This window comes from Giraffa tippelskirchi, chromosome 9 (assembly GCF_054371585.1).
Source record: "Giraffa tippelskirchi isolate mGirTip1 chromosome 9, T2T-mGirTip1v1.2.pri, whole genome shotgun sequence".
In the NCBI taxonomy this organism is placed as follows: domain Eukaryota; kingdom Metazoa; phylum Chordata; class Mammalia; order Artiodactyla; family Giraffidae; genus Giraffa; species Giraffa tippelskirchi.
This window is the reverse complement of record NC_137283.1, coordinates 81,750,127-81,777,983: the sequence shown is the minus strand read 5'-3', so window position 1 is coordinate 81,777,983 and position 27,857 is coordinate 81,750,127. Positions and strand designations below refer to the sequence as shown.

The following is a 27,857-nucleotide window of genomic DNA, read 5'->3' as shown; positions in this document are numbered from 1 at the left end:
ATTTGCATTTCCCTAATGATTAGTGATGTTGAGCCTGTTTCTTTGTGCTTATTGACACTTGTATATCCTCTTTGGAAAAATGTCTGCTCAAGTCTTTTGCCCACTTTTTGAATTGGGGTGATTTTTGTTGTCATTGTTGTTGGGTTGTAGAAACTCTGTATCTGTTCTGAATATTAACCCCTTATTTGGTACGTGATTTACAGATATTTTCTCCCACTGCATGCCTTGCCTTTTCACTCTATTGATAGTACCCTTTGATGTGGAAAACTTTAATTTTGATGGAGTCCAATTTATGTTTTTCATTTGTTACCTATGGTTTTGACATCATATTCAAGAAATAATTGGCCATATAATTATTTTTTAACTTGCTTTTTTCATCAATCAGTATATGTGTTAGCAGTCTTTCCACATCAAGTAATGTGGCCTCCTGTTGTTACTTTTATCAGTTGTAGAGTATTCCTTCAGGGCTTCCTAGGTGATCCTAGTGGTAAAGAATTCACCTGCCAGTGCAGGAGATGGAAGAGACACAGGCTCAATCCTTGGGTTGTAAAGATCCTTTGCCTGGACGTATCTCTGTTTATCTAGCTCCTCCCCAAACAGTGAACATTTAAACAGTGTTCATTTTTTTACATGTATGTGTGTCAAAAACAAACAAATATAAAATCAGGAAAGGATATTTTTCACAGTGCTAGAAGTGATGATCTCTGGGCAGTTGGATTGGAAATAGCTTTATTTTGTCTGGAATGCTTTTTGAATTTTCTAATTTTAATAGTAAATAAGTATTTTTATTTAATAAAACTTATAAACAAGTCAATAAACATAGTGACATCCTTTGATTCAACAACTTCACCCAGAGGCTATCAAAAATTCTACTCTGTAAGTTAAACAAACAAAACACAACATCTACTTGAAGTTATTCATATTGTTGATGATGTGCTAATATCATTTAGTCATAGACTTGATGATCAAATAGGAGACTGGGGGATAGAATTTCATATACCCCTGGATTATTATGTGGTCATGAAAATTAATTTCAGAATGTGTAACAGCATGAAAAAAAAATCTACAGGGGCCAGGATTTCCATTAAATAATTATTTTGGCCAGGTATTGTCAAAAATTTTAGGTGGAGAACCATGTAGTAAGTATATCAGTCTTTGTGAGCCATACTGTTTTTGTTACAGTTACTCACCTCTGCCTTTGTAGGGCACCAGCAGCCTCAAATGAATGAGTATGACCTTAGGGCCCTAGTTTGTGGACTCACTCAAGTTGATCAGTGCATTTATTTAAATTTTTCTTAAATATTTTAGAAAAATAGATTGGCCAAAGAATTCCTTCAGTTTTTTTAAAGTAAAAGACACATTTCTCATTTTCACCAGGAAGTTTATTGAATAATGTATTCACCATTTTGTTCCACTACCTTCTTCCATTTTTCAGGCAACTTCATAATCCCATATTCTCAAAACTTTTAATCTTTTTGAACAGAGAGCTGTTCTAGGTGCTTTTTACAGTCTTCCAGGGAATTGAAATTTTTTCCCTGAAGCGAATATTATAAACACCAAAATGAAACGACAACCGAAGCAGCAGTGTCTGGTGAATATGGCAGATGAGTCAGAACTTCCCAGCCAAGATGTAACAGTTTTTGCCTTAGTCATCAAAGAAACATACAATCTTGCATTATCCTGATGGAAGATTATGGGTTTTCTGTTGACTAATTCAGGACACTTTTCGTCGAGTGTTGTCTTCAGTTGGTCCAATTGGGAGCATTACTTGTTGGAATTAATCATTTGGTTTTCTAAAAGAAGCTCATTATAGAGGATTCCCTTCCAATTCCACCATATCACCCAATATCACCTTCTTTGGATGAAGACTGGCCTTTGGTGTTGTTAATGGGTTCTTTTCCCTTGTCCCATGATCTCTTCTGTTCCACAGTATTGTACAGCATCCCCTTTTTATCACCTGTCACAATTTGTTTTAAAACATGGGACTTTTTTTAAGAAGAGAATCACATGCAGAGTCAAGAAGATTCTTTTTCTTAACTTATGTGGAAACCAAACATCAAAATGATTAACATAACTAAGCTGGTCCAAATGATTTTCAACACTTGATTTGGATATTTGAGTATGTTGGTTATCTCTGCGTGGTATAATGCAGATTGTTCTCAATATTTCGATTTGATTGCTATCAACTTTAACTGATCTACTGGATCATGGAACATTGTCCAGCTAGAAATTCGAGCACGAAATTTCACGAACCACTTGTGACATGTTCAGTTAATCACAGAACCTTCTCCATACACTGCACAAATCTTTGTTTGCTTCGCAGTTGCGTTTTTACCTTTCTTGAAATAATAAAATATATAAAGCATGATATGCTGAAAATGTTGCTTTTTTTCTTCCATCTTTATTGTTAACATGGCTACACAAAAATTCACCAGTTTTGGTAAGTTATTTTTTTAAATGCACACTGATATGACTGCTGTCTTAATACAGTCTAACAAAATTGTTTCTAATGAAGTTAAAGACAACTAAGCACTGCTAGAGCCATCTTACAGAAAAAAACGAATGTTTTGGCCAACCCAATATTTAAATGAAATTATGTGAGTATATTAATATGCCTTAGACACAATAGCTGTTTTCTGAAGATTTCCTGACTGAAGATGGAAATGAAATACAATTAAGAACAGTTTATACATGCCCTTAGTTTTGATTGAGTTGCTTATTTCAATGGGCCTTTAGTGCAGAAGTTGTATTGCATTTGTCTTGTGTTCTTTCCTAGGGGAAGAAAATGTAATTGCTGTTCCTTTGGGAAGTTGAAGTGTGAGAATTACAGTGAAAGGACCTGCACATCTCTGTAAGCAAGATTTAATCTTAACATTTTTCTTCTTTTCTGAAAGCTTATTTAGTAAAGAAAATGTATGTGTATGTATATATATATATATATATATACACTGCTTTGTATTAATGAATAGGTCAACATCTTAATGGTTTTGCTTATCACTTTGAAATAGTCTAGGTCTTCCCAGGTGGATCAGTGGTAAAGAATCCGCCTGCCAATGCAGAAGCCTCAGGAGACATGGGTTTGATCCCTGGGTGAGGAAAATCCCCTGGAGAAGGAAATGGCAATCCACTCCAGTATTCTTGCCAGAGAAATCCCATGGACAGAGGAGCCTGGCGGGCTACAGTCCATGGGGTCACAAGAGTCAGACACAACTGAGCGTGCCCACTGAAATAGTCTGTATGTCTAGGGAATGATCTATAACCCTGATTTTTTTAGTTCTCATGTCCTAGTGGGAAGTATACCAGTTTGGGATTAATCCCCTCACAGGAGAGGAAATCAAGTTATATGTGAAATGAACTATTTTTTACGTGGAGATTAAACTTTGATTCAGGAGTCTTCTGGCGATCTCAACAGTTTGGGATAAAAAAAATAGCAAAACAAAATTTAAAACACAGAGTTGCATCAGTGAATACAGCTGACAAGTACAAGCTCTGTTGACAGCACATCACAGCCTAGATCTAGGGGGCACTGAAAGTAAACACTGGTTTCCCAGAATCCTAAGAGTTTGAAACAATAAAGGGTTGGGATTGTATGTTTCTTTGGTCAAAGTCACATGGCATCTCCTCTGTCTTAGCTTTTCTGGTCTCTCGGTGGTGGTTTAGTTGCTAAGTTGTGTCCGACTCTTTCGACCCCATGGACTGTAGCCAGCCAGGCTCCTCTGTCCATGGGATTCTCCAGGTAGGAATACTGGAGTGGGTTGCCATTTCCTTCTCCAGGGGATCTTCCTGACCCAGGAATCAAACCCGGGTCTCCTGCACTGCAGGCAGATGGTTTACCAACTGAGCCATGAGGGAAGTCCTTTCTAGTCTCTTAGGACCCAAAGAAACTGGGAATACCGAAGTTTGTATATTCCTCTCCCAGGGTTTCCTGTGGCCATGCGAAGGACTTTCTTAGTCTTTTTCTGGGGAAGTTGAGTCTCTGCCAAGACTGGGTCCCTGGCGTTGAAGAAGCTCACTGTGTTCAGCTCTATCTTTCTGTAAAAAGTACAAAACACTAAGTAGTTATAAATATAACTATTTTAAAGCCACACAAATCAAGGTCCACTGGATTAAAATGCTGCATATTTTGCCTTTTTGTTTCTCCTGAGCCACCATCTTAGATTTTCAAGTTGTAAGAATTTCTCAGGGCCATAATCGTCGTACATTTTCTGTAGCTTTCAAGTGTGTACGTGCATGTGTGTGTTTGTGTTTGTAAACTTTAGATTCAGTACTGATATTCTAACCAGCAATATCCTTTGAGGAATGTTTATATCAAAATGTGTTCGTCACCAAGGATACAGATTAAAAATCTTTAAAAAAAAAAAAAGAAATTCCATAATACATTATGGCCTAAATTAGGGAAGGAAGAGAATATGTTTAGGACAGTGAGAGTGAGCCATTGTTGGAAATTCTTTTTTTAACCCTACTTTATTGTATGAATTATGACTAAAAGAGTGTGGCTGATCTATTTAAAATATTAAAATGTTTACAACCATATAGTGGTCAGTTCACTCAAGGCTTTCTCTAGAATGATGCATCAAAACATTTTTTAAGGCTGCTTCTTAAAATGGCTCAAAGCCCACCAGAGCTCTTTCTTTTTTAAAATTTATGTAGTTGGCTGTGCCAGGTCTTCGTTGTGGCATGTAGGATCTTTAGTTATGGCACATGAGATCTAGTTCCCTGACCAGGGATGGAACCCAGGCCCCTGCATTGGGAGTATAGAGTCTTAGCCACTGGGCCACCAGGGGAGTCCCAGCCCACACTCGATGAGAATAAATCTTCATCCTTGTAAATGCCAACTTGATGTTTGAAAACAGGTGAAAATCATTTAGATCCAAATTCTGTGAATGATTTGAATGGTCACTTTGTAAAATAACATTTTGGTTCAAAACTATGAAGTCCTGAACATTCATAGCAGTGTAATTCATAATAGCCAAGATGTGAAAACAGCCCAAATGTCCATTAACAGATGAATGGCTAAATAAAATGTGGCATATGTAGAATATTATTTGACCATAACAAAGAATGAAGTCCCTGACATGTGCTACAATAGATGTCTCTGTGCTCAGTCATGTCTGACTCTTTGTGACCCTGTGGACTGTAGCCCGCCAGGCTCCTCTGTGCGTGGGATTCTCCAGGCAAAAATACTGGAGTGGGCTACCATTTCCTACTCCAGGGGATCTTCCCTACTTAAAAATGGAACCCAAGTCTCTTATCCTGCATTGGCAGGCAGGTTCTTTACGATTAGTGCCACCTGGGAAGCCTGCTATAATAGATAGGATCTTTGAAAACATTGTGCTAAGTGAAAGAAGTCAGTCACAAAAGGGCCACATATTATTAATACATGATTGTCATTATATAAAGTGTCCAGTGTAAGCAAATCTAAGGAGACAGAAAGTTGGCTGGCAGTTGTGTAGGGCGAGGGTGTCGGGTTGGTGGCAGGTCTGGGGACTGTTAATGGATATGGGGTTTCTTTGGAGGAGTGGTGACAAAAATGTTCTAAACTTAGATTGTGGTGATGATTTCACAATTCTGTGAATATGCTGAAACCACATATTTTAAATGAGTGAATTTTATGGCATGTGAGTTTTACAGCATATCAAAAAGATATTTTAGAAAATAAAAACATGCAATGACCGGGCCTGATTTTCTCATGATATTAAAGACAGTTCTTTAAAATTCAGCTCTAAAGAGAGCTTAATAAACTCAAAAAGCAGAATAAGTAGGCAGTAAACAGGTTTAGTAAAGATGAATACTTTGAAGTAAAATACTCATTTACGTACATAACTGTTCTGGCATATTAAATATAACTTTAATACTCAAGACTGGCACTGTCCCAAGAACAGAGCTCAAAAATATTCCCATTTCTCCAAAGGTGATAAGATCTCTTGCTTGGAGTATTTCTCTTTCTGAACATTCTCAAAACTGGCTCAGAAGTGTTGCTGAAAGTTACCTTTCTGTGCCAGTGAAGAGAATGAATTGGTTTCATTTATAAAGGAATCATTTAGCATTTATTAACATCTTAATATAGATGTGGCTTTATTTTCTTGATTTGTACAAGTGTTTCCTTAATTTGATTCCAAAGATACAGTCCTAAAATTAAGCTGACTTTGCAGTAATAAATCATTCTTTTTACGATCTGTATTAAGTGCCCCCCTCCAAAAGGCTACATCATTAAAAACTGAGGACAGTCAGTAACGTAATGTTAGTCTCTTTGCTGTGGAATTTAATTACAGAATATCCATCTTGCATATTGCCTCGAGGTGATTAGAGCCTGAATTTCCAGTCCTTTTGCAAGCTTGGCCTCAGTATTATATCAAGCACACAGCTCCAGATTTCCCTAAAATTTTAAAAATGAAAATAATAAGAAGGTTACTGCAAAAGTTTTGCTTTATTGAAGCAAAACTTCACCATGAAATATGTTGACTGGCAATAAACTGGAGAAGGCAAGATGCCATAAACTGAAAACCTCCATTATTGATTGTAAGAATTTTTTTTTTCTGGTCCTCTAAATGCTGATGACCATATTCAGTAAGTTCCTTACATGCAAACGGTTCCATCCTAAGAGTGTTTTGAAAGTCCAACAAAGTTACCCTAGGTACCCAACTAACACAATTGACTACACTGTACCAACTACATCACTGCTATTTTTGCTTGCTTCTGGATATCCTGGGCTTGAAATAAAGATGCTGTACTACTGTACTTGCACACAGCACGATCACTTGTAGAGGATGCCCACGTGTGACAATGTACGCAGACATGTGAACTAACTTAGTGATTGGACATGCGAACACACTTTCTGATCTCTGAAAATTTGCCACCTGAAGGTTTATATTTAGGGGACTCACTGTATAGAGATGTATAAATATAAGCATGAGCATAATGACTCTTCAAAGGAAATGGATGCTGAGTAAAGTGTGCATACACTATAAAATACAACTCGAAGCATAAGTTTGATGTATTTATAACCAAGGCAGCCATGCTAAATGCTCATTACATGCTTACTTAACAATGCTTTGTGGCCTTTGTAGAATTTGAGACCTCTTGGGATAATTAGCATGACCCTGTCTCTTTCGAAAGAGGCCTGGACTGACACTTCTCGGGGCAAGACTTTCAGCCAGAAGCAGTTAGGAGCATTCATCATCTTTCTAGTCATTTCTTTTAAAAATAACTAATGTGGATCAAAATATGGAAAGGCACTATTGTAGACTTGAGTTGTGAAGATTTGGGGATGAAAGAGTGTCTTGGTTTCTGATCCTTTTTTTTTTTTTTTCCTGGTATGTGATTTTATTTATTCTTGCGATGACACTAACTTCATTCTTCAGATTAAGCAGCAGAGGATAAGGGGATTTCCAATATGTTTCTTTGTTAAGCCAGCTAACAAATGCCAAAGCTTCTTTGTATCTTTCTTTAAGATTCCATGTAAGCGATACCATAGGGTATTTCTCTTTCGTCTATTTGACTATACATAGCATCTCTTCTTTGACTCTTGTCTGCAATCCCAGTCATTTAAGCCTGAAGAGGAGAAAGAAGGCAGCAGCGGCAGCAGGAAAAGAGGCTGTTATCCTCTGCCTTTTGCAGTGTGGGAGCATTTATACATTTCCTGGGGTCTTTACCCAACACTAGCTGTCCTACTATAGGAACACAGAGGGTCCTTGAGAGCTCTGAGGATTGAAGGGCTGTGAGTGAAGTTCTCATGAGCTGTGGATTGCACATCACAATGTAAGCCTGCAGCACATACGCCGGGTGTTGGACCTTAATTTGAAAAAATAGCAGTGAAACATGTACAGTACCATATGTAGAATGGATGACAAATGTGGGTTTGATACATGAAGCAGGGAACCCAGGGCACTCTGGGACAGCCTGGAGGGATGGGGTGGGGAGGAGGTGTGAGGGGTGATTCAGGATGGGGAGACACATATTTACCTATGGCCGATTCATGTTGATGTATGGCAAAAACCATCACAATATTGTAATTATCCTCCAATTTAAATAAAGAAATAAATAATTAAAAAATAACAACTTAAAAAACATATCCATAAATCAACACATTGTCTGAATTGTTGATTTTCAAAAACCCCTTTTCTGCCAATTACTTTTAAGAGGCATAGGCACTAAGGAGAAGCAAGTTTACCCACATAAAAATGACGACACCTGAAGAACAGCACTGGCCTCTGCTTCACTGTGAATTCATCACAGAGGCCTTGTTAATCTGAAGGTCAGCAGTGTTGGGATCCACAAACCATCAAAAGGTGGCTTCATCAGAGCACTTCCCTTAGCTTTATTGATCACCCATTTCTGAATCAAGTCATGCAGTTGAGGTCAGGGGAACTGCTTTTGACCTCCTGTGTATGCAGCCAGGGTTTGTGACCCAAAGAGTGGGAAAACTTTTGAAATAATTGGAATAAAGATATTTTATGAGAAGTGGAGGAGAGGAGTAGTTTGGGTAATTCATATGCACTTGAAAACTGGTTTTGCACCTTGTATTCTCACATCTTCATCACTAAAGACCTTGGACACCATTGAAGGTAATAGAATGGACTCAGAATCAAAAACCAAAACATCAGGGACTTCCCTAGTGGTCTGGTGGTTAAGACTCAGCATTACCAATGCAGGGACCATGGGTTCAGTCCCTGGTTGGGGAACTAAGGTCCCATATGCTACATGGCATGGCCTAAAAATAAATGAAAACAAAAGAACAACAAAATGTCATGAAAAAAAAAATTAAAGGAGGCAGAAAATGCAGTAGATACTTGCATGCATGTATGCTAAGTCACTTCAGTCATGTCCAACTCTGTGACCCTATGCTCCTCTGTCCATGGGATTCTCGAGACAAGAATGCTGGAGTGGGTTGCCGTACTCTCCTCTAGGGGATCTTCCCGATGCAAGGATCAGATCGAACCCAAGTTTCTTTTATCTCCTGCATTGGCAGGCAGGTTCTTTACCACTAGCACCACGTGGGAAGCCCAAGTAGATAATTAAATAAACATTAAAAATAATGAAACCAAATGAACAGAAATGATTCAAAAGATAGATGTCATGTTGGTCTTCCCTTCCTCCTAGATCGCCTTTCCAGACTCTGACTCCCCCACCCCACCCCCCACCCTCACCGCCACCACCATAACTCTGCAGCCAGATGGAGCTTGGCAAGCTGTGATGCAGAAGGTCAGCTCAGTGGTAAAACAATCACTGCCCCAACACAGCCGCTGAATCCATCAGACACTACTTGAATTCAATCAAGTCACTTCAGGCTCAATCTCTGTCTAGAAACTTGGTGTTTTGTATGCCTTCTCTGCAGTGATGGATTTTGCCCAACTTCATTTCATGTTTTGATATTACCTGAATGCTCATGATTTTTCCTCCTTTCATTTCAAGGTCTAATTCATCCAGTGTAGGGCCTTCTTACCATCTCCAGTTTCCCATCTCATTTTTACTGACAACTCGCTTTATAGCATTCAGTTTTATATCTTCATTGGAACTAGGAAATTAATTTAATCTCACACTTTCCAAAAATCTACTGGGGTCACAGAGATCAGGGCCAAAGTGGTTGGGGTTTTGTGTGCCTGAGAGTAGCCAGCATTATTCTTTGATCGCTAATGACTCCTGCAGATCAAGGAGCCCGTGTGCAGTCTTTGAATTTTCCCAGAAAAGTTCTCAGCCTGTCTGTCAGGGATAATCAGGGTTGTCTCCTAACGCCTGTTACACAGTCTGTCCAGGGCACTTGAATTCCTGCAGCTGCTCCAGTGGCAGAGAGAAATCGGCCAAAAAACCCCAAAGAAACAAAACTGCCAAAGCACAGCCCCATGTGGGTTGCAGCTTCTTAAAACCAAATCATTTTGTTGCTTTTTATTAGCTTGAGTGGGGTTGTAGTTCTGTTGTGTCCTTTGTTCGAGATGGTTAAAGAACCACTGAATACCAGTGAGTCAAGTGTAGGTTTCAGAGAAGAGGACCTGGGAGATTGTCTGCTCTGACTCCTCATTTTAGAAATAGGCCATAAAAAGCCAAGGCAGTGAGTTAGGAGTAGAGCTGGAGCCAGAAATGCAGGTGAATCAGCTCCACTAAGTATGGGAGCATTGACAAAATGAAAGGAAAAAAAAAAAGGAAAAGGAAAGAAAGAAACATTTAAATAAAGTGGGAGTGTTATTTTGGTTAAAGCGGTGTTGTGTTAGAGATCGGAAAGAACTAGTGTTCATTTAAAAGCCAATGTGAGGGAGAGGGCAAGGGCGGGATGATATGGGAGAATGGCATGGAAGCATTGTAAATTACCATATGTGAAACGAATCGCCAGTCCAGGTTCAATGCATGATACAGGGTGCTCGGGGCTGGTGCACCAGGATGACCTGGAGGGATGGGATGGGGAGGGAGGTGGAAGGTGGGGTTCTGGAAGGGGAAAACATGTACACCCATGGTGGAGTCATGTCAATGTATGGCAAAACAAATACAATATTGTAAAGTTAAAAAATAGAAAATAAACTAATTAAGAAAAAAAAAGTCTTCTCCAGCAAAAAAAAAAAAAAAAAAAGCCAATGTGAGGGACATCCTCGTTGAGCCAGTGGTTGATATTCTATGTTTCCACTACAGGGAGCACGGGTTCTGTCCTTGATCATGGAACTAAGGTCTTGCATGCCTCGTGGCACGGGCAAAAAATAAATAAATTTTGAAAAAAGCCACTGTGACTAAAGAGATGACGCATGAGAGAGATCTTTGTGGTGATGTCATAGTTCTGTGTTTTGGTTATGGTGATGTGTGACAGAATATCACAGGACTATAGGCACACATTGTACTGACGTCTATTTCCTAGTTTTCATATTGCATTATCGTTGGATAAGATGTAACCATTCTATTGGGTAAAACTGAATGAAAGGTATACAGGACCTCTTCACTACTTTTTCAACTTCCTGTGAATCTATAATTATTTCAAAATAAAAAATAATCTTAAAGCAAATTCAAATTTTATTGTCGTTTAGTAAAGTCTAGGCCTATGATCTGAAGGGGTGAGAAAATTAGTAACATACCTTTAAGTAATAACTACATCATGAAAAAATATAGAGGGAAGTTTTCTTCTTGCCCTTATGACTCCAGAGTTGAGTAGACCTTACTGGACCTAGCAATCTTGTTTGCTCCTTTTTATAGACAACTAAAAAGATCCCCTGGAGGAGGGCATGGCAACCCACTTCAGTATTCTTGCCTGGAGAATCCCATGGACAGAGGAGCCTGGTGGGCTACAGTCCATAGAGCTGCACAGAGTCAGACACTACTGAAGCAACTTAGCACATACGAAAAGCTTATATATTTCACCAATTTGAATCCATGTTTGTAAACTGAGTGGATGTGCTGATGTTGTGTTGATATCAGATGCAGTTACATGTACTAAAATATCTTTTGAAATGAAATGCTTTTAAGATACTTTCATTAAAACTTTAGTTTTAAATTTTAGTTATTGAATCAAAAACACTTGAAGGAAGCAAAGGAGAGCACAGCTTTAACAGCCCTGGAGTTTTTGTTGTAGAAAACACAACAGTGGAATTTACGAAGGTCTCAGAGAGGCAAACCTTTAAGATTCCAGGACCTCTGATGGCTGATTTCATCTTCAAGGTAGGATGAGTCTCTGCATAAAATGTCATGCATCAGGGGCCCAGCACATCTTGAATTTGAAAAAGAGCAAGTTTGTTTGGTTGTCAGCCAATGACTGTTATTATACAGGGCATGTGTCATTAATATTTTCACCTTGACAGTCAGTTCTTAAAAATCATTCAACTCTCGCAAGGTTCTGTTCCTCAACCCCAATAGTGAAGAAACAAACTTCACTCTAATAGGGGAATGATTGTTTTGAATTTGTAGTCTCTGGTTGCTGTGTGCAGTTTTAAACCTCTCGATGAAGTTCGGTGAGAATGGTCTGTGGTTAAATGCTCCATGTCTTAAACTACGACTCTTCTGTTGCTCTCCTTGCAAAGCAGAGCAGAGAAGACAGAGGCCCCTCCCTTACATTCCTTTCCTGTTTCCCAGTAATGTCTCATCATGAGCACTTGTCTGGACAGCTGTCACGAGGTCCCCTCACAAGAACTCTTCTTTCCTGTGACCAGCGCTCTGTGTCCCCTCTCTTGGGTAAATCGGGGGCATCTTCTTTCACTCAGAGGACATGAAATACAGTGGCCAATGTATTTCCAAGGTGACACAATCTGAAATTCTTCTGATACAACCAAAAATACCTAAGACATGCAGAAAGGGGTGTTTCAGTGGATGGTTTTGTCCTATCTATCCCTTTTGGGAAACTCATTCAAAATGGAAAGGGAAGAAAGACAAGAGCTACAATTGCCAGGAAGATCTTTACCTGTGAGAAGACCCAGTGCCTTATAAAGAACTGTTCCATGTTAACTTATCAAAGTTTCATCAAAGCATTGATTGTGCCAGCAGAGAAAGACATTTGGAGTTGGAGGAGAGTTGCAAACTGCTGTCCTGTTTGCAAAGTCAGCCTCCAGTGTGACCAGCCAAGTGTCAGTCTGGGTGGAGTTGTTGTTTTGAGACTTTGGGTTTTAAATTGTCAACCTTTAAAAAAATTAAGAGATTTTAACATTAAAATACCAGTGTTCTTTTTTTTTCCCTGCTTCACTTTAAAAATGGGAATGTCTGACCACCAGCTTGCATTCCGCCATGGTGAAAATTGGCTGCAGCTGTGTAACAGCTGCCTTCTTCACAGGGCACACGTCCTCACTTGCCATGGTCCACACGGGGCCCTCATGTGATCCTGACATTGAAGGTATACACATTTATAGATGTTTAAGTTGCCACACCTGGACGTCACTTGCCGTTCCTAGACATTGAAGTGACTTTTGTGTCAGACCCTTGAAGCATCAACCCAACATTGTTCCTTGACAGCAGCATTGGGAAAGTCTTCTGGGGAAGCCCTAACTGTCATCTCTCTTTCCTTCTATCTTCCCTCACCCATTGTTGTACATAAATTCTGGGCTTGGGTTGCTTCTCTTAAGGTTTTCCCATTTGATGCTAAAGCAGTAAAACCCACAAACACAAACGTACCCTCTTAAAAAATTCTCTTTTCATTCCTACTCAGATCTGTATTCCTCTCAAGTCAATTTAGAGACCTCTGATTGAGTAGGAAACATTAGTACAGTGATGGGATGAGAAAAATAGCCACAAAGGTTAAAATTTTATGGTTGTGTTTGGTGAAGGTATTAACATGGAAAATGTGCTGTTTATTGACCTCATGCATAAACACACATACACACATAAACTATTTACTTCGAGTGTGTCTGTACACACACACACGTACATATATGTATATGTGTATGTCTGTGTGTATGTACATTTTTTTAAGATTTGAGAGGATATATTCCAAACTGAAAACACTGAGAAAACAGTGGCTATTTTAGAGGGTATCAGTGCTTTAGGGGAGTGATCTTAGTTTTACTTATAATATTCTAAAATTTAATTCTTAGAAATACAGTCATATATAATATGTGTAGTTAAAATTGGGTTTTCCCTGGCCGCCTCAGTGGTTAAAAAAAAAAAAAATCCACCTGCCACTGCAGGAGACTTGGGTTCAATCCCTGGATTGGGAAGATCCCCTCGAGAAGGAAATGGCAACCCTTTCCAGTATTCTTGTCTGGGAAATCCCATGGACAGAGAGGCCTGGAGGGCATGGGATCACAAAAAAGTCAGTCACAACCTAGCAACTTAAAAAACAACACTCAAAAATTACTTTACACCTTTATGTCCAAATTATGTATTCACCTCTTAATGGAATGCATTTTAGCAGCATGTTGCCACTGTATAAATTTGTACTCAGTCTTCTATTTTCCTGTCTCTTGAATTCTAGTTTTCTCAGGTTTAATAAACAATTCTGGGTTTTAACTTCAATTTCTGGAGAGCTTTTGATCTCTCTTGACTAGAAAGGTTTTAAAAATATATACATTATTTATCAAAGAGGGTGTTACACACAGCTGTCTGACTCATGCATAAATAAAGCCTCACTTTCATGCCCAAACCATTTTCTTTCATGAATGCGGTATACTTGGTGGGAAAGAATTTGGCAAATCAGAGATGCTGTGATGAAGCAAGAATAATTCTGATGATTTTCCCTGACTTACAAGCTTGTCCAAATTCTGTGGGTTTCTAGGAAATATCCTTTTCCATGGGTTACTTTTTTTTTTTTGGAGCACAGTAGTACTCCCAGCCTGTGTTGCAGTACTCACTGTAGTACTACTCAGCCTGTGTTGTTACTAAGATTGGGAACTCTGCTTCCATTCATCTCTCCTTGGCCTATGAGGCAATCAAGTGATGGCTCTCCTTCAAGTGGGAGGTTAAGAATATGTGTGAGGTCCCTAATGATGGTCAACCTTGTATTTTACTGTGTCTCTTTCCATTCCAATCACTAAGAACAACTGATCTTTAAAAAAAAAAAAATAGGAAGAGCTGGCTTCAACCTGAGAGAGAATGTGAAGACCAGCTCTACCCCACAGTTCAGTTCAGTTCAGATCAAATGCTCAGTCACGTCTGAATCTTCACGACCCCATGGACTGCAGCACGCCAGGCTTCCCTGTTCGTCACCAACTCCCAGAGTCTGCTCAAACTCATGTCCATCGAGTTGATCGATGATGCCATCCAACTACCTCAGCTTCTGTCGTCCCCTTCTCCTCCTGCCTTCAATCTTTCCCAGCATCAGGATCTTTTCCAGTGAGTCAGTTCTTTGCATCAGTGGCCAAAGTATTGGAGTTTCAGCTTCAGCATCAGTCCTTCCAGTGAATATTCAGGACTGATTTCCTTTAGGATTGACTGGTTTGATCTTGCAGTCCAAGGGGCTCTCAAGAGTCTTTTCCAACACCACAGCACAAAAGCATCAATTCTTTGGTGCTCAGCTTTCTTCATGGTCCAGCTCTCACATTGATACATGCCTAATGGATAAATCATGGATACATGGACCTTTCTCGGCAAAGTAATGTCTCTGCTTTTTATATGCTGTCTAGGTTGGTCATAGCTTTTCTTCCAAGGAGCAAGCGTCTTTTAATTTCATGCCTGCAGTTACCATCTGCAGTGATTTTGGAGCCCAAGAAAATAGTCTGTCACTGTTTCCGCTGTTTCCCCATCTATTTGCCATGAAGTGATGGGACCAGATGCCATGATCTTAGTTTTCTGAACATCAAGCTTTAAGCCAACTTTTTCACTCTCCTCTTTCACTTTCATCAAGAGGCTCTTCAGTTCCTCTTTTCTGCCATAAGGGTGGTGTCATCTGCATATCTGAGGTTATTGATATTTCTCCCGGCAATCTTGATTCCAGCTTGTGCTTCATCCAGACCAGCATTTCGTATGATGTACTCTGCATATAAGTTGAATGAAGAGGGTGACGATATACAACCTTGATGTACTCCTTTCCCAATTTGGAACCAGTCTATTGTTCCATGTCCGGTTCTAACTGTTGCTTCTTGACCTGCATGCAGATTTCTCAGGAGGCAGGTGAGGTGGTCTGGTATTCCCATCTCTTTAAGAATTTTCCACAGTTTGGTGTGATCCACATAGTCAAAGGCTTTGGTGTATTCAATAAAGCAGATATTTTCTGGAACTCTGTTTTTTTTTTTTTTTCTATGATCCAACAGATGTTGGCAATTTGATCTCTGATTCCTCTGCCTTTTCTAATCCAGCTTGAACATCTGGAAGTTCTTGGTTCACGTACTGTTGAAGCCTGGCTGGGAGAATTTTGAGCATTACTTTGCTAGCATGTGAGATGAGTGCAACTGTGTGGTAGTTTGAACATTCTTTGGCATCGCCTTTCTCTGGGATTAGAATGAAAACTGACCTTTTCCAGTCCTGTGGCCACTGCTGAGTTTTCCAAATTTGCTGGTATACTGAGTGCAGCAGCCCTTTCACCACATCATCTTTTTGGATTTGAAAGAGCTCAGCTAGAATTCCATCACCTCCATCAGCTCTACCCCACAGAGTGCTGTTAATAATTTCACTCAGTCCTGGGTGCACTGAAATACAAAGGCACCCTTTGCATACAGTTCCTAGATTGGACCTTATTTCATGGACATCTCTGCTATCTCCAGGAGATAGTGAAGGACAAGGAAACCTGTTGCACTGCTTCCATGGGGTCACAAAGTGTTGGACACACCTTAGCAACTGAACAACAGCAACAACAACATGGACTTTTAATAAATGGAAGGTTGAAAACAACTATATTCTGACGTGATGAGTAAAACGTGAAGGCATCCATGGGATGCTGGATTCTTTTGTGGCTATTGTGCCGATTCTGAAATCTGGCAACTCACTGCACCAATGAGATGGAATTTCGTTTTTTCTACTTTTTCAGATGCTATATTTTCATGACTGGACCTTGCTTGAAAAAGTGCACTTTTTCTTCTTCCCAGTGGATTTCTCACTAAGCATCCTTATTTTCCTGAATGATCTGTTTCTGTGGATGACCCTTGTCACTCTGTTACTGAGTCACAGTATTTTGCATGTGAGCCCCTGAGATATTCTTATTTTGCTTCTGCAATCTGTGTATGTGGCCGCCATGTAGCAGTGGAGAGTCTCAAGCCTGTAGTTGATGCTGTGTGCTTTGTTGGTTAGACCCTAAGGCGCTCTCCTTTCGGTAAGAATTTACTGAGTATCTATAAGTAGATGTTTGTGAATATCTGCTTTCAGTATATGTGTTTGAGAATAATCTAGTAAAATAAACATAAGTGGCTTTGAGAAAGGTATCTGTTTCCACGGTTAACTATTTTAATAAAGATTGCTCGTGGCTTTTCCCCTCTTTAAAAAGTATATCCCTCTTTGAGGAAAAAAAAAAAGTTTTCCTCATAGTCTGAAATCTTCCTTTTCATGTTACTTGTCTATCTTCTTTCTTCTATTTGGATATTTTGTATTTCTGTAGAAAAATATTTTCCGGTTTCTTCTTTTTTTTAAATGTTTTTTATTGTGGTAAAATAAAAAATGTCTTTATTTCACCATGTCTCACTGTACAGCTTGCTGGCCCTAAGTACACTCATGTTGGTTCTCAGCTGGGCAGGCCTCTGTCTCTGGTTTCCTCCAACCACAGCTCTGGATACTGGGTATGTTTTCTACCTGCAAGGTCTCTCTTTTCTTTCTGGGGAATTATGGCAGCACATCTAACTTACCCAGGGATGAGAGGGTTTGAAACTATCTGTTTTCCTCTCTCTCAAAGAGAAGATTTGAGCCTTGCAGTGTGGTGCAGACGGTGGCTAAATTCCCATGTCCACAGGTGTTTCAAAACACAGCAGAACAGTTTTCAAAGTCAGTGCATGCGTTCACTCCCTGAACCTACGGTGACAAAGCACAGTAAACTGGGTGGCTGAAACAGTAGGTGTTTATTGATCTCACGGTTTTGGAGGCTAGAAGTCCAAAATGAGGATGTGGGCAGGACGGGTTCCTTGGAAGGGATATGAAAGAGAATTCGGTCATGCCTCTCTCCTCGCTTCTTGAATCCTTAACTTTTCTACCTTTTCTTCACACCACTTTCCCTCTGTGCATGTCCACATCTGTGCCCAAATGTCTCACTTTATATAAGTAGACAGGCTGGGACCTGGGACCTGGCACTGCAGTGATTGCACCTGGACACACCTCTCATGTGACAAAACACAAATAAATTATATGGGCTAAAAATAACTGTGTGCATGCACAGTTGGGGCAGATTCTAGACAAAAGATCCAAAGAGACCGAAAAGCCCAACTGCCACTTTTGAAGAGCCTGGAGCAAAACTGGGTGACAGGAGCAAAACTGGGTGTCGGGAACAAAGGCAGAGTAGTGAGCATGCCCCCTGCACACGTCACTACCTAAGGGGTGGGCAAACCACCTAAGTCACCCCTCCAGTCTGACCCCCTGGACACACCTCTACCCTCACCCCATTTAAGGATTGCTTCTCACCCCCTCAGGGAGCAGGGAAATCTGTTGTTTGTTCTTTCTCCTAGCGCTGCAGAAGGAGCTGCAGTAAAGTCTCGCCTGAATTTATTATCTGGCCTCTGATCAATTTCTATTGATCAAGGAGGCCAAGACCTCTGGTCGGTAACATAAGGACACCAGTCACACTAGGTTGGTCCCATCCTAATGACCTCATCTTAGCTTGACTAGACCTGCAAAAACCCTATTTCCAAATAAGATCATTTCTGAGGTTTTGTGAATTTGAACTTCAGCATAACTTTTTGTGGGGGATACAGTTCAGTGTCTAACAGAAAATAAAATTTACCTGTCTCATCATTCCTCTCAGTCAGAATTCCATCTCATTTTAACCGTGTGCCATGAATCACAAAAGTATAAACGTTTGCAATTTATTATTTTCTCGAACAGTGTCCAATTCATCTAATTTTTCAAATTTAACTTTTGAAATGTAATCATAGCCTTCCTTTATCACTAAAACAAAACAAAACAGCAACAACAAAAAACTCACCTGTACCTATGTCTCTTTCATTCCCAAACGTGTTCTCTGGTTCCTTGTCTAATTTTTATTTGTTCAAACCATCCAAAGGCTTGTCTCTGAGGTATCTACGAACTAGATTTTAGTCTTGTTAACTCTCAGAGTTTATAAAGAATTCTATTTATGTAAATTTCAGTTTTTGTTTCTTTTCTCTTTACATGGGTTTTACCTTGGCATAGTATTTTTAATTTCTAGAGTTAAATTCTTAATTCATTTTCAACTTTTGTTCTCCATTAAATGTATTTATGGCTACCAGTCCCCATACAGAAGTTCTTAATTTTGTTGTGCTATAGGTTGTTAATTTTAAACTTTATGTGTAAGCTATTTGTATCCTGGCTAGAAAATCTTTGCTTTATTCTGGATCATAAAATTATTCTTGTATATTTTTGTCTAGAAACATTACTATTTTACCTTTCACACTGAGAGTTATAATCCACCTAGAATTGATACTTGTGTATGAAGTAGAATCAGTATCTTTTCCCCCATGACTATCCAATTGAGCCAAAACCATTAGGTGGAAAAGACAATCCTTTTCCCATCTATCTTAAATTCCAAACTGTATATGTGTGGCTCTATTTTTACACTCTCTTCTGACCTATTTGTCTATATGCAGCAATACCATTGTGACTTGATTACTGTAACATTAGAACAAGCCAATATCTGGCAGTGTAATTTCTTCAGCTTTGTTCTTGAAGCTTATCTTTAATATTCTTGCCTCCTTCCCTTTCCATGTCAACTTTGAAATATGCTCCTAAATTTTAATTCTGCTGATTTTGATTTGAATTGCTTTGAATCTGTAGGTCAATTTGGAGAAAATTCACCTTCCAGTATCGTCTTCCAGTCCATAAATATGAAATATTCATTCTTTTATTTAGTTCTTTTGAGATTCTTCTCAATAATGGTTATAATTTTCAGTGTGTATGTTTTGCATATCTTTTATTAATTTCCAAATATTTGATTATTATTTTGATGCTATTGTAAATGTTTAAAAGTTTTTTTCTATTTGTTTTCTGCTGGAGAATGAAAACCTAGTTGGTTTCTATATATTGACGTTATATTCTCACTGCATCCACATATTAATACTAATAGTTGGTGAATTCTTTTGGATTATGTACCTACACAGTTATGACACCCACAAATAATGAGTTTGGTTTCTTCTTTTCCAGTTGTTGTATAGTTTAAAGAAGTTTTCTTGCATTGCTGTTGTTGTTCACTCACTAAGTCGTGTCCTCCTCTTTGAGACCCCGTGACTGCAGCATGCCAGGCTTCCCCGTCCTTCCCTGCTTCCTGGAGTTTGCTGAGATTCATGTCCACTGAGTCAGTGATGCTATCTGATCATCTCATCCTCTGCCACCCTCTTTTCCTCCTGCCCTCAGTCTTTCCCAGCATCAGGTTCTTTCCCAATGAGTTGGCTCTTCTCATCAGGTGGCAAGTATTGGAGCTTTCTTGGATTACTTAGGACATTTAGTACAATGTTCAATAGAAGTAGTGATTATTTTTTTTCTTTCTTTCCTTTTAATATAGTGAACTACATTGGTTTGGGGATGTTAAACTGATCTTACCTTCCTGTAATAAACTTTATTGGTCATTATTTCTTGAAGATATCTCTCCACTGTCTTCTGGCTTCCATTTATTCTGTTGCGACATCAGCTGTCAGACTTATTTTTGTCCCTTAGTAGGTAATGTGTCTTATATGTCTGTTTTCAACCATTTTCTCTTGGTTTTTCATCAATTTGACTATGATGTAATTAGTAACTTTCTTCTGCTTGAGCTTCATGGTGCTTCGTGAATCTAAAAAACTCTTAGCTTCTTAGACTCCTTAGAAGTCTTTTCTGCCTCTGTAACCTCATCCCATCCTTGTAACTCTCCCTTCTTCCACAGGCATCTCCTGTCTGGAATTTTTCATTTGATAATTTTACAACTTTTTTACTGTTTTATAAATAAGTACATCAAACTTTTCTTTTCCAGTCAATTCTTATTTATATTTACTAATAAGCTTTACTGATCATTTCATCATTACTGTTTCCTGCATCTCATTACTTTCTTGTGCATTTATATTACTTCCTTTTCAGTATACCCTTAAGTAGTTTATTTTTCTAGTCTTTGAGTGGTCAAGTTTCTGTCATTTTGTCTCTGAGAAAGGCTTTATTTCCCTAATTACTGATTGTTAATTTGATCTTAGATTGTTTATAAGCTGACAGCTGATCACTGGTTGGTAGTGAATAATTTGGTTGTAGAATTCTCGATTAAAAACTATTGTCCCTCATCGTCTTAAAGGTGTTCATTTTCTTGTATCCGTTATTGCCTACGTGCCATTCTGATTCTCACTCCTTTGTAGGGAATCATCTTTTTTCTTATAACTTTTAGAATTTCTCTTTGTCCTTGTTGTTGCCTTCTTTTATGATGTCTGCTCAGAACTTTATGAATATTTTCAGACTGAGTACTTCTGTCTTTCCCACATTGCACAGCTCATGGGATCTTGGTTCCCTGACCTGGGATCAAACCTGCACCCCTCTCAGTGGAAGCACAGAGTCTTATCCACTAGATCACCAGGGAAGTCCCTCTGTTCTTTCTCTTTAACTCCATGTAATACTGGCATTTCTTGTTCTGTTCCCCACAAGCTTAATCTTTGTTTTCCCTCTATTTGTCTCTTTGTGTTGCATTCCGAGACTTTTCCTCAATTTACTCATTTGTTCAATCAGTAGAGAATAAAAGCAAGAAAAAGGGAGAGGACTTGCTGAAATAAAATAACCTGAAAATAAACTTATCTCTGTCTGTAACTGCCTTCTCACACTCAGCGGTACACTTTCTCTCTGTTAACTAGATGCAGCAAGGCTCATATGCAAACACTGTGGATTTGTGTATGTTTTGAGTTTCTGTAATTGTGCTTTCAGAAGGATCTGCTAAAAGATGCTTAGGGATGTTGTTATTAAAAATGTAAGATTCCTAATTATGTGGAAGCAAGCCCAAATTACATCTCACTTCCTGTTCTCATAGAAATTAGTCATATGTATCAGGAAGAAAAAATGTTAAACAAACTAAAAACTCTGAAAAAATTGGTACAGATGAACTTATTTGCAAAGAAGGAATACATGGACATAGAGAACAAACTTATAGATACCAAACAGGGAAGAGGAGGTGGGATGAATTGGAAGACTGGGATTGACATGTGTACACTACTATGTATAAAACAGATAACTAATAGGAACTTACTATATAGCACAAGGAACTCTACTCAATGCTCTGTGATGACCTAAATGGGAAAGAAATCCAAAACAGGGAATATATGTATACAAATCGCTGATTCACTTTGCTGTACAGTAGAAACTAGCAGCATTGTAAAGCAACTATATACCAATAATTTTTTTCTTTTAAAATCCACCTACATTTTTGTGAACTCATTCACAAGCATGGAATTACCTGGAAAAATGACTCCAGGGAGAATGGTTGAAGATCTTCTGAAATCCCTTTTATGACAAATTTAATTGAAATGCTATCACATCTTAACATTCTGGGAATACACTGCTGGGCATACACACTGAGGAAACCAGACTTGAAAGAGACACGTGTACCCCAATGTTCCTCGCAGCACTGTTTATAATAGCCAGGACATGGAAGCAGCCTAGATGCCCATCAGCAGACGAATGGATAAGGAAGCTGTGGTACATATACACAATGGAATATTACTCAGCCATTAAAAAGAATATATTCGAATCAGTTCTAATGAGGTGGATGAAACTGGAGCCTATTATACAGAGTGAAGTAAGCTGGAAAGAAAAACACCAATACAGTATACTAACACGTATATATGGTATTTAGTTAATCGGTAAAGATAACCCTGTATGCGAGACATCAAAAGAGACACAGATAAATAGAAACAGTATTATGGACTCTATGGGAGAGGGCGAGGGTGGGAGGATAGGGGAGAATGGCACTGAAGCATGTAAATTATCATATGTGAAACGAATCGCCAGTCCAGGTTCGATGCATGATACAGGGTGCTCGGGACTGGTGCACCAGGATGACCCGGAGGGATGGGATGGGGAGGGAGGTGGGAGAGACATTCTGGAGGGGGAAGACATATACACCCATGGTGGATTCGTGTCAATGTATGGCAAAACCAATACAATATTGTAAAGTTAAAAAATAGATAAATAAACTAATTTAATTTAAAAAAAAGCAAAAGGCTTTTAATTTTCTTTTTAATTAGGAAAATAAAAATTACAGCTTATAAAGCAAAGCCAGGGGAACCACCTGGAAAGCCCCAAGACACATGAACATCAGTGAATTTGGGGATCCACGGGGCTTATATAGAACCATTCCTCAAAGAAAACTGAAGAATGACTTTAAAATCTCAAACAAAACATGAATATACTTGTTCATAACCTTGATGTAGTGAGGGCTTCCTCGATCTGACAAGAGCCATGGACCAATGAAGGACTATGAGAAGAATACTTCAAAGTCGATTTGGCAAGCACAGCCTAAGTTGGCTATATTTAGTCCTCAAATGAATGAGAATGTCATTAGTAGTGGTGGTTTCAAATAAGTAGCATGTGAAGCTGTTTACACTTATTGTTATTTGCGGTATACCACGTCCACAAATTTCAGTAGCATTTGTGCAAAAACCATATATTTCTCAGTGGAAGCTTCTACATGGACTGTTGGAATTAGAGCTCTAACTCATACAGGCATACTTTAACTTTTAAAATGATCCTGCATGATAATCAAAGAAAACATTGGAATAACACCTAGACAGTGTTTGAGCTCTGTGCTAAATGATTTTAAAGCTAGTAGATGGAATGAGCTGATGAGGAAGACTACGAACGAGTCATGTTCTTCAACTTGGTCAAACAGCTGATGGTCATACAAGTTAATGAAAAGTTAAGCCTGTTGTCATTAAATCAGTTTAAAAGAAATATAGAATAATAAAATGAATTAGTAAATCTTGTTTTCTTAATAAATATTGTATTATTTCTGCACAGCTTTTTTTTACTGGTATTAATACCTTAAATAATAACTTATCACAGTGAAAAAGAGTCACATTCTATATCTATTCACATCTATAATTGATGCCGTAGCTGTTTGATACTATTGCTTGAATGAATACAACTTATGTGACTTCACAAACTACAAACACTGCTAACATAATAGGTATTAAAATACCTTGAGTAACATGAGCGTTAAGAATTAGTAGAGTTGCTCTCGTGAATGACAGTATTATTCACTCTAGCCATGGTACTGGAATCTCTACATTAACACCCCTGCAAAGGAAATTGAAAGGATAGAATGATACTTGTCTATATTAAAGGAACTTCATAACTATAAATTTAATCCCACTGTAATCATTCAACATTGTATATTTTCTTTTAAACTAACCTTCATATTTGGTCTACTCTTCTGTGTTCACATTATGCTATACTTATTGCTAACAGTAAAATTACCACTGGAGCTCTAATTAATTTTTTTTTTTACTTGCAGTGCTAGTGGTAGAACCAAAGGCCAATATCTACATCAAACAGGAGAAACAATGGAAACTGAACAATTTTATGTAATAACATTGCAGTGCTCCTATACAGTCAAATGGACATTCAAAAGGACATGGTTTTTCTGAACGTTTATTTCAGAGAGTTAGAATTGGATGACTACAAACAAAAAAACTAATAATATATTAATACATAATGTTAATAATATACAGTTGGTCATTCTTTTTCCTATTCTACCACAGCTAACTGGCTGGCAGTCAGTTTTAGTAACTACTACTAACATAAGACCCTCATCAATAAGTGAAGATATATAGGAAAATCCATAATATATCTAAAAAACATCAAAGATAAAATGATGATAAAAAAACATGCAGTGATATCTTAGTTGGTATAAGAAACAGGATGATTATGAAAGCAAAGCCCATGATAATGTACAGGCCATGGAAGCCTGTGACTGTCACGAGTGTTGACTTATCCTTCATCTGAGGTTGTAAAAAGTGCTTTGTAAAATCCCGAGGTTTGCAGCAGTTGTAACCTCCTGAAGAGACTACAGTAAAAAGGGTTTCTAGAATATCCTGGCGATTTCCATCTACTAGGCTGTGGTGAGCTCAAGCAATACATACTCCAGAGGACAGAAGACAGACATGTTGGGAAGTGGGAATGACTTCTACTGCACTTAGGGAGAAAGGGCATGTTGCTACTCAGCCTAGTAGAAGTGTAGAAGCAACACCTCAGTGATTAAACCTTTAAAGACTCTATAAAGATGACAGCGACTGGTATGAATAAGCCTTCAGAAGCGCCTTCTCAGACCTCCCATCATAAGCACAAGCATAATAAAAACACTGAGTTTTCATGGTCTCACACAAAATTAGACTCACTTATGACAATGGCCAGAGAGGCTCCTATAAGACATCAGGGCTGGGATTTACTGTAGGATGCACATCGGTTTAGTGCATCGCTATGTGTTATGGAAATATGTGTTATTAACAGGGTGAAGACATATTCTTGAATAACACAGCAAATAACACTACAAATTCAAGGAAAATGGCTACAATGACAATAGCTAATTTCATGATGGCTACTACTTGGTAGAGTTAGGATTGCCTCTCCCATTAAGTACTTAAATGGCCAGCTGTGATATTAGCCATTAGTTTCTCACTGTAATTCTCACTTAGAAACTGAATCTAATACTTTTCATGTTTACTAGCACAAGAACAGTGAATGACCCTTGTAGAAGAAAGTCAGATAGACGTGCTTCTGTTTTATCACAGAAGCTGCTTATGACTGGTCCTGCTCACAGACAGATTGCTAATTCCAAATTTATAGACAGTTATGCAGATATTCTTTACCAACTGAGCCACAGGGAGGCCCTAATAGCTCAGTTGGTAAAGAATCCACCTGCAATGCAGGAGACCCCGGTTTGATTCCTGGATTGGGAAGATCCCCTGGAGAAGGGATAGGTTACCCACTCCAGTATTCTGACCTAGAGAATTCCATGGGCTGTATAGTCCATGGGGTCACAAAGAGTCAGGCACGACTGAGCCACTTTCACTTTCACATGCGGATATTATTTTAAAAAAATGTGGTAACAGATCAAGCTAACGAATGAGTAATATAAATATGAATAATCAACTTCGGCCTTCATAGTTATTACCATCCGGTATTTGCTTTGAGAGGAGTTGAACTACTCATTGTTAAAGAGAAATGATCCTTTCTTCTCTGAAACATTTGTAATCATTCAGTTGGGTGTGGTGAATAAAATACTTAAGGATCTAATACATAAAAATGCAATAGGCAAAGCATGTAGATTTTTCACTCCCTTTCTCAAAGGATGGAATATTTTGTATTTGCACTGATTTTATGTCCTGACTTCATATACAGTTGTATATTGATATTTTTAGTTGAAATACAATAGGACTAAAAATATTGATATAATATTAATAAATCATGTTGATGTGTGTGGTTGTCACATATGATTCATAGGAGATTTAAATTCACAGTTGTCAACGTAAAGGATTAATCTATTTAGTTTCTTCATGAATCTATACCATGAATGAAGAGCTTTTCTCAAAATATTTCACTGAGGGAACTACAAGGATGATAGGCATAATACTATGCTTCAATTCATGGATTTCTAAGCATTGCTCACAATACAGATCTGATTTTCAACATTAAGTTTCTTTCAGTGTCCTTGAACAGCATTTGTTTTTCTGTTCAGTTCAGTTCTGTTCAGTTCAGTTGCTCAGTCATGTCCGACTCTTTGCGACCCCATGAACTGCAGCACGCCAGGCCTCCCTGTCTATCACCAATTCCCGGAGTCTACCCAAACTCATGTCCATTGCGTCGGTGATGCCATCTAACCATCTCATCCTCTGTCGTCCCCTTCTCCTCCTGCCTTCAATCTTTCCCAACATCAGGGTCTTTTCAAATGAGTCAGCTCTTCACATCAGGTGGCCAAAATATTGGAGTTTCAGCTTCAACATCAGTCCTTCCAATGAACACCCAGAACTGATTTCCTTTAGGATGGACTGGTTGGATTCCCTTGCAGTCCAAGGGACTCTCAAGAGTCTTCTCCAACACCACAGTTCAAAAGTATCAATTCTTCTGCACTCAGCTTTCTTTATACAGAAGAAAAAACTCATGAGTATAAAACTTGTTCAGTAAAACAAGTGTATGAATTGTTACCTTCCCGACCCAGGGATCAAACCCACATCACTAACGTGTCCTGCACTGGTAGGCAGATCATTTACCAACTGTGCCACACAGGAATCGATATACATTTCAAGAACCACTGCCATCAGCTTCTACAGTTCATGACTGAAGTAGGAGAAAGAACATTGGAAGGAGTACTCGTAAGTGTATTATTTAGTCAAGGAACTGTTATGCTGGGTACTCCAGTTATTACTGGGACAAGTCAGTTCCTCCAATGATGATAGGTATAACTGAAAAATTATTATAAATTCATGGGATGCAATGTCTACATGATAAATGTTTTCATCTTATGGTACTGCTTCAGGTATGCCTACTTCAGCATGAAGGACTGCACATAAAGGGATGCTTACTATTCCAGCTCAAGCAACAGATAGTAAAGTGCAGATCATTGTCCTTTGTTGAAAATAATCAGCAGTTTGTCAACATATGGAACAAGCCAGAGCAAGCCTTGGGATGGAACTCTAAAAACAGGTTAGGCCCTCTTTCTGCCAACCCCTGCGATAAAATACAAATCATAAAAAGAAAACTAGCATCGATTTTGTCAGGACTTCCTCACCTTACTTTCTGGATGGCAGGAAGCAGACATTGAGGCCAGATGACTGCAGGATTTAATTGTGAGCTAACATTGGGTGGGGTGGAAGCTCATCACTCTAGTAAGAATGTGGCTCAATTAAACTGTTTGACTTTCATTCACTTGATGTACATAGAGTTCTATGATCCTTCGTTAAGGGATTAAATAAGTTATACTTCCTTATACCTTCACAATCTCTTGGTTTACACGAACGTAAATTCCTAGTCCAGCACTTATACAATGAGTGTTACAGGTAGTAACAGTGCATAAATGATGATGAGCAATGACAGGAAGTTTATTTATTCTCTGTTTGAATTCTCTATTTTTATATAATCAAGCAGTGAAATATACCTACAGATGTGAATATTTTAGTGGCATGTACAAATACATGTTGAGTAGTGTGCTATGATAACTCATAGTGTTGGCACAATAATTATCATGGCTATTATGTCTTTTTCATATATTCCTTTTGAGATTCTGTTCCATTATACATTATCATAAGATATTCAATACAGTTTCCTAAACTATACAGTAGGTCCTTGTGGTTTCTTTCATATATAGTACTATGTATTTGATAATAATTCAAACAAAAACTGGTACACAAATATTCATA

The 27,857-nt window shown here is 38.5% G+C and overlaps 2 long non-coding RNA genes across 2 annotated transcripts in view; one reads left to right on the top strand and one right to left on the bottom strand.

Annotated features, from left to right (window-relative positions):
- LOC145521470 (uncharacterized) overlaps positions 1-24,723 on the top strand; it is a 48,241-nt gene extending 23,518 nt beyond the window's left edge. The window contains exons 2-3 of the long non-coding RNA XR_014065402.1: positions 2,777-2,851; positions 23,957-24,723. This is a non-coding gene — a long non-coding RNA (uncharacterized LOC145521470). The remainder of the gene's footprint in view (positions 1-2,776; positions 2,852-23,956) is intronic.
- LOC145521472 (uncharacterized) lies at positions 24,078-27,187 on the bottom strand. Its single transcript, XR_014065404.1, has 3 exons — positions 26,572-27,187; positions 25,616-26,171; positions 24,078-24,838 (listed from the first exon to the last, which is right to left on the bottom strand). It is a non-coding gene; the product is annotated as an uncharacterized LOC145521472 (long non-coding RNA).
- Positions 27,188-27,857: the final 670 nt, after the last annotated feature.